This window comes from Haliaeetus albicilla, chromosome 4, assembly GCF_947461875.1.
Source record: "Haliaeetus albicilla chromosome 4, bHalAlb1.1, whole genome shotgun sequence".
Classification (NCBI taxonomy): Eukaryota; Metazoa; Chordata; class Aves; order Accipitriformes; family Accipitridae; genus Haliaeetus; species Haliaeetus albicilla.
The window spans coordinates 28,696,568-28,704,405 of NC_091486.1; the positions used below are offsets into that span (position 1 = coordinate 28,696,568).

The 7,838-nt window shown below is 41.1% G+C and overlaps 1 pseudogene; it reads left to right on the forward strand.

The window, feature by feature from the left end:
• Positions 1 to 1,884: 1,884 nt before the first annotated feature.
• On the forward strand, positions 1,885 to 5,530 carry LOC104320032 (gamma-crystallin B-like; annotated as a pseudogene).
• The last annotated feature ends 2,308 nt before the right edge of the window (positions 5,531 to 7,838 follow it).

The following is a 7,838-nucleotide window of genomic DNA, read 5'->3' on the forward strand; positions in this document are numbered from 1 at the left end:
GCACATAGAAGTTGTTCTTGTAAGTTAAATTCAATTTGTTTAGCTTTAACCATCAGGAAGAAGTTATTTTTGATCCAAAGAAAACATGGAGGTATTCGAAAGCAACTGCTTGACTTAAATTCACACTCTTCCCTCGGTCTGCTCTCAGTGTTAAAGGCTACAATTTCCTGGCTGACAGGAGTGATACCATTTACAACACCCACTAGAAGCACAACTAGAGCTGTGTAAAAACAGGCCAGCTAAAGATTTGCCCCTTAAGTTTTGTAGCTTCATGAAATGACCGTGCAAGACTCATAGTGAAAGACACATGCAAGAAAGCACAAACACGTAGCATTTTGGTTCAACAAGAAGTCAGTGAGACAGAAAGATCCACTATTGCTCCATGCAGTATGAGCAGGAAATATGAAAATGTGGCACTGCACATGACAGGATTTTGTGAAAGTTAGTTCAAAGGTGGTTGTGGAAGGAGAGAAAAGGAAGGCAAGCAGGAGAGAAAGAAATGGTCCCTGAAAAAAAAAAAAAAAAAAAAGTAGTTATAGAGAAAAATTTAAAACTCCAGAAGAATAACTCAAAACTATGCTGTTTATCTTTTTCCTTTGAAAAACAGACTTGGATTATGTTTGTTTCAAATAGATAACATTTCCTTGATATTTTAACATTGGTTTCTACTTAGGCCTTGTAATTACTCGACTGAATGGAAAATACTTAAAAGGCCTGATCTAGCACTGGTAGCACAAAACTTTTACTAACGTTACCTCCCTGACATTAGTCAAATGAGACAAACTGAGAAAAAAAAATTCCTGCTAGAACCCGAAGATGATCAGCAGCAGAATAACTTTACCTAAATAGCACCAGAGTACATCAGCTTCAGCGTGCCCTTCCAATAAATTCAAAACAGCCCTGACTTTGAGGCTGCCTATTGCCCAGACTTCTAAAGACCACTGTAATGTATTGATTGACTGAGAATGACACTACACCGTATAAAACGAGGGCCCAGAATGAACACAGTCCTGAGCATCTTTGGGATTAATCAGATCAGACTGAAAACTTACCACAATGTTCTTCCTAAACAACATTTTTTTTAAGTTCAACTGCTATTAAAGCTTCTTCAGCTGAAGAAATTAAGAGGCTATTGTATTTTGCCTCAATGACTCCTACCTGAGCTCCAAAAATCTGTACATCTCTCAAGTGAAACATTTCTCTGTGCAGATTTAAAAAGGCTTTTCTCTGCCTTAAACAAGTTGGTATCCATCCTCCAACTTTTAGTCTCTTTATCTATGAACTCTGAATTACATTAATATAGAATTTCAGCAGTGAAGCCTGGATGGATGTAAACATCCATTACCACACATTTTTTATTACATCATTTTCTCTCTCATACACATACTCTTACTGCTAAAGGAAACAGGCAGCAATACCTGGTCTGAAGGCTCTTGAAAATCAGGACAGTTTTTATTAGCATACTCTGAAAACTGTTTTACAGTATCATCACTGGGAATCCATATGCTTTAAAAAAACCTTTGTCTCATATAATCAGGGAACAGAGAGAGATTAAAAATAAAGTTACAATTCTGCTGTAGCATTTCCAGCACATTCACTTGCACATGTTCCATTGGTAAAATAACAGAAATATTGCTCGACCTACACTTCACTGATCCTCTGCTTACTGATGGTAACAATAAAGTTGGTACCCCACAAACTACTGCTATTGCCTTTTGTTTAGAGAATGACAATGGAGAGAGGGAAGGGAAAAAACATTCATTCTCTTACTGAGAAAAAAATTCTCTTTTATTCTATTCCTGTGGATGCAGCAGTCTGCATTCTATATAAAGGACTGCTGATGACTCCTGCATGCTGAGGTCTCATAGCTAAACCCTGGCAAAAATGGCAAAGGTAAGAACAGCTGAGTGAATGGAACACTGACAAACAACCTAACACATGCATAGGTAGCTCCTTGTAGGTAAGTATGTTTGCAAACATAGTTTGTTGGTCTAACAACAAATTAGCAGAGGGGAAACTTCAAGTGTTTTTTTTTATTATCTAGCTCTCATAAGGTTCCTAAAGAAAGCCTATGGAAGCTTTCAAACACTAAAACATTTACACATAAAAAAATCTTCTGGTTTTATTTTTCTGTCTGGCTAGTTTCCCTTTGAGTTTGTCAGTTGCTGAAAGAGACCTAAAGTTTATTTATTCTTAGTCTTCCAAGATGTACAGGAAAATAAGGGTGAAGTACTCTATTAGAAACAAATGTAATAAATATCACTAAACAAAGCCACTGAATTTAGGTATCTCTAACCCGATTTTACTGCTGCTAAGATATACCTGCCCAACAGGACCTAGAGGGCTCAATGATTAATTTGGGTTAGACACAACAGTCTTGTTTTGTTCCTGTATCATTAAGACAGGTGAAAGCTTCAGCACAATTCAGATGTAGAACTATTCCTTCCTTCGTCTGTATTCTACATTGCAGAAGATTTCTAGGAGCCCAGGACCGGGTGCAAGAGACGGGCACAAAGTTGAATGATTGTGTGATACACAGAAGTCATTCACAGAGCTTTCAGTCAATGAGCAATTCGGGTTTCACTTTCTCCAAATGTTCCCAAAAGCTTGCCATGAAGCTGCTGACAGGCTATTTCCAGCGTGAAATCATGATGAAAGTTGCCCCTCACTTCCCAGAGTCCCAAAGGGACATCCACCTGTCAGTCATAGAACTAGAGAAATGACAACACCAGAAACTATCTGTGCACCCTATAGAAAATGGACATAAGGGCTTTGCTAGTCTTTGGGCCTGGTAAAGCGCCCCTATGGACCCCTGCAGTCTTTGGATTGTTTTGTACAATCTAGGCAAAACAAAGCCAGCTTTCAAATACTTTCCAGTGTGACTGGGGTTACTTTTGTTTTATTGCAGATCACTTTCTTTGAGGACAGAAACTTTGAGGCCTGCCTCTGTGAAGCCACCACAGACCAGCCAGACCTGCGTGCCCACCTCAACTGCTGCAACTCTGCCAAGGTGGAAACTGGCTGCTGGATCTATGAATGTCCCAACTACGTAGGCCATCAGCACTGCCTGAGGAAGGGAGAATATCCTGACTACCAGCACTGGATGGGCTTCAATGACTCCATTAGGTCTTGTATCATCACATCAGTAAGTTTTCCATATTGTCTCCATGTATGTTACTGCCTATATTAGAATCTGAGCACTACACCCATTTTGACAGCTCTGGCACTTCTCCAGAGATCTCTACATAGAAAGAGGGTAGTAGAAAGGACACTTGCCAAGTTCATCTAATGGGGTTTAGACTCCCAAAGAGGCAGATAAGTCAAGTGGGATTCTCAGCCAAATGAATGGTTGGTTAGTGCGGGGGAGGGGCGGGGCAGAGTTTATTATATTAATTTTTATTTTAATATTATGTTTATCTATTATTTTACATATATAAAAGCACTTAACTTCACCTATCTTCTCAAAGCTACTCTGGCTATACATGATCTACACAAGGAAGTTTAGTACAAAGCTGAGAACCAAACCACATCTCCCATGCCCCAGTCAATGCTACTCATTCAAGGTAGGCAAGACTGGTAACTACACTACTACAGAGGCAACCTGACACATCCCATTGTAGAAACACCACCATGTATTTGAGCTGCAAATGAAGGCATATTTGCCTCATGATAGATTTTTTTCTGAATACCTCAGCCCAGAATACATCTGTGTTTTCCCGTCCTAGATGCATTCCCTGGAAGAGTTTTACTAAGAGGGGAGACATTGCCAAGATGTGAAAGATTTGAATACTCACACATAAGGTTAAGGATTTGAGATTTGGCCCTGGAATAGCCTTGATGCTGGAATGTGTCCCTCCAACATTCATGAAAAATTAAGTTCATCCATGTTGTATGCCTTACGTACAATTCAGTTTCCCTGCCCAGTAGAAGCTTCATAGACCATCACAGCAAGTTTCCAGATACATTCCATCTGCATAGGATTATGCAGCTATTTTTTAGACTGACATGCAGTTCTGGGCTTCACTTAGCTAAGCCAAGTTCTGGGTCCAAGCGCTGAAAGCTAGGGCAGACACTCTTGTGTCCTTTCAAGCTGTAGAGGGAAAGAAGTCACAAATGTGGAAGGTGGGAAAAAGATGGACTGATGGGAAGTATCTGAGAAGGAGTAGGGAAACTGAGAATTAGTATGGGGGTAGAAAAAAATATCCTAAAACTAGGACACATTTCTGCATGCTTTCTAAATTCAGAACAAGAGTGTCCAGAAAGTTTGATTCCACCAATGTAGATACTAAAGTGTTGTTGGGTGTGGTTGTGGGTTTTTTTTAAACTGAGTAAGGTGTTGGTCTTTGTACAGCAGCAGTACTCTTATGTCTATACAACTGCACTTGAGCACCTGCAAAAACTGTATTGAGCACTGATGCAAGAGCAGAAAGTTTTTTTCTACAGCAAATCTTTGCTGTGCTAGATACAAGAGCCAGAGACAGTCTTACAGTTTATCATCTTGTAGATGAAAACCAAAAAAACCTGCCCACCTAAGGCTGTGCAACAAAAATAGGATAAAAAAAAGCTCCCCTCTGTCCCAGCCAGAGCCTTATCCAGTTATTACATCAACACCTAGGAACACTGAGGGCACATAACTACTGTGGCCATCTAGGTGTATCAATGAGCTTATTTCTTACCTGCATGTACAGTTGAAGTGTGGTGATCTTGGCTGGACCCCACTTCCACTTCCTGCCCTACTGCAACTCTTTCAAAGCAACTGCAGTTCTGCTCTCACCAGAGCAGAAAGGACTTACAACACTGCTGCTTTAAATTAGGACCCAGTCAGATTTATTCCTGTTAAACTGACTTTTCTGCACATACTAGTGGCTACTCACTGTTGCGTTGCTAGCATCACCATTGCATCTAGCAAGCTGTGGTCACCTAGAACTGCCACTTGACACCCTGTGCATCCTTGCCTGGATTTGCCTTCACAGATCCAGGAGTACAGCTGGCTACAGATCTATGAGAGGAATGACTTCAGAGGTGGGTTGTTGGAGTTCATGGATAACTGCCCTTCTCTCCAGGGTGACTTTTACTACAAGGACATCCAGTCTTGTAACGTACTTGAAGGAAGCTGGGTTTTCTATGAATAGCCACACATCTGAGAACAGCAGTACCTCCTGCGGCCTGGTGAACACAGATGATTCACTGACTGGGGTGCCATGACTGCAGAAGTTGGATCCTTCCAACCAACAGTGGATACTTCCTAACCAGCAGTTTCCTAAGCTATATATCAATGAATAGTGCCATTAGTACTTTATTAAGGCCAAGGAGTTTTAGAGCCTACATGGATTAGGCTCCCTTTTCTTGCAATGCTTTTAGCCTTTGATTTAAAGCCCAGCAGAGTCAGAAAGTGTCTTGACTACAGTGGGCTTCAGAGCCTGTGCTTGCTTTACTGGTAGGAGTAATTCCCCTGAAATCAGTGGAGGTGAGCTGGTAACACCCAAGCTCAGAGAAAACCTGCATCTAAATTGCCAAGCTGAATTTTTATCTGGAGTCTCAGATAAATTTAAAAATAGCATCTTTGAAGAAAAATATAATTTTGGACCTTAGAGGGAAAAAAAAAAAAAGAAATACATTCTTCATTTATAATAATGAAAATCCAAAAAACCACCTGTAACTGAGTCCATGGGACCAACTCTGTGCTTGAATTTATTACAGGATGTACCTTACATCCTTAATGGCCCCATAAAAGCAACGTCCTCCTCAGAAGTACTTCTCCTGTGAATAGACTGACAAGTTCACAGCCACAGTATCATCATGGAAATACTGTATACCAAGCCTGAAGCTGTGACACTAGATGACTTAAGACAGAGCAAAGCATTTACAGTATTTACCATCTCATTAATAAGAATTATTTCTGTCAATAACTATTTGTAATGCTACAGATAAAAAAATAAGTCTTTCAGTTGCTTATTTACTTCATGATGAAGAAAACAGTCCTGGTGCCCAATAGTTCCTGCTGCCATTTGGCATTAAGTCCAGAGTTCTGCACAGGACTGCATCGCTCCTATTTCCAGCTCAGGGCCTACACTACACTCTTTTGTTTAGCCAGGACCTCACACGGTAGACATGAACTCATGAAGAGAGACCCATTATGTTAAAGAGTCTACAACCCATTCAGCATGCAAGTGGGCCCCAGAAGTTTCACACATACTTTAACAGCAACCTATTTACACAACGCTGCAGGATATTTAAAACCCTGCTTTCAAGTTTTACAACACTAGCCATCATTCAGGTCTCTATACCCTTTCTGTGTCAGGAGTTAGGCTAGCAGAGTCCCTGGAGGATTCACAAGGGCACAGGGAAGGGCACAGCCTTGGTTTCACATTCCACTTAGAAGCAGGCACTGTGCTGCAGCCAACATCTAACTTCTGGGAGGCCACAGTGCTAACGTTTTGCAAGAATCCCAGCTCTAGCACCAGTTGGAGCTCTCCTAAGCCCGTTTCCCTTTAGTTACTTCCCTTCATTTGCATTCTTCCCCAAACCAAGAGGAGTTAGGCCTTAAGTTGCCATAGCAGGCGTTCTCAGGACAACCTTACCCTTTCAGCTGAGATGGAATTAAGTTCAGACAGATCACCAGAAACTACCAACATGTACACATCCTTAAACCTTCGTTGCTGCCATGGTTTTTGTTTTTTGCTGACATGCTGATTGCTTTCAGGAGCCATGCTGCAGATCCAGATCTGCTGAGCACTGCGACATAATGAAATCATTCATTAAGCAACTTCTTAACTGAAGCAGAATGCTTTGAAGTACAAGTACGGTAACTTCACTGATTGCTGACAATAAGATGATGGACAGTAAGGGATGGCTTTGAGTGAAAAGTCTGTTTGGTGGAAGAAGGAGAACACTTCTACGATGCATCTTGTGTAGTAATGACAGGTGGTTTTGAGCATCTGCAAAACAGAGACAGCTATAGCATGAGTCTACACATGCTAGCTCTAGCACAGCTAACCTAAGTGACAGCAGAAGGGAGGGGCAGTTCTAAGCCTGAACACCCATCCATGAATCTTCACTGACTGTTAGAACTTATAAGAACCCAAGCAGACCAAAGCATATAAACACATACTATATATTTAGTCTGGAAGAGTCTTTAAGATATACCCTACACAAGAATATTCCTAGCACAGCTGCAAATTTAAGGCCTGTGGTAAGGGAGCCTATATTACAAAAAAGGAGCAGAAGAGATCAAGTCACTGCCTGGGCCTTTTACAGCAGGGGATTCATTATATTGAAGGTCCCCTGTGGAAACAAGCTGAAAGGACAGAGAAGGACAAAAAAAACCCCTCACCATGGTCACAGGCTACCCTGGGGTAAATTCCTTCCTGAATTTAAGTCTGGTGAATGGTTTAACCCTGCATATATGAAAGCAGAGTAGCCAGGGACCAGAGGAACTTAATGCTATTAGCCAGACCATCACCTTGCAGCTTTAGCTGTGGCTGGTCTCCAACACTTTGAAAGAAAGCAACTAAAATCCCTAGATACCAGCTTATGTGTCAAGGGCCAAAAAAAATTTTCTTCCCATTTCCAAGTGTTGCAAACAACTAACAAGCCCTGAACTACCTGGGATGCAACGTGAATATGGTGACAGAAGGAAGATTAAACACTAATTAAGTTTGCTGGCTTACCTAATAGAACAATTGCACACATTTTGTGCAATCATAACCAGAGAAACTCAAGGCAAGTTGATCCTGTGCTACCTTCAGCAAAATACCATCTTGGAGGCCTTGGCATCTTGCAAGGGCCAGCTTACTCCTTTCCAATAGCCACTCCAAAAGCAATCTCAAGTTATTTTG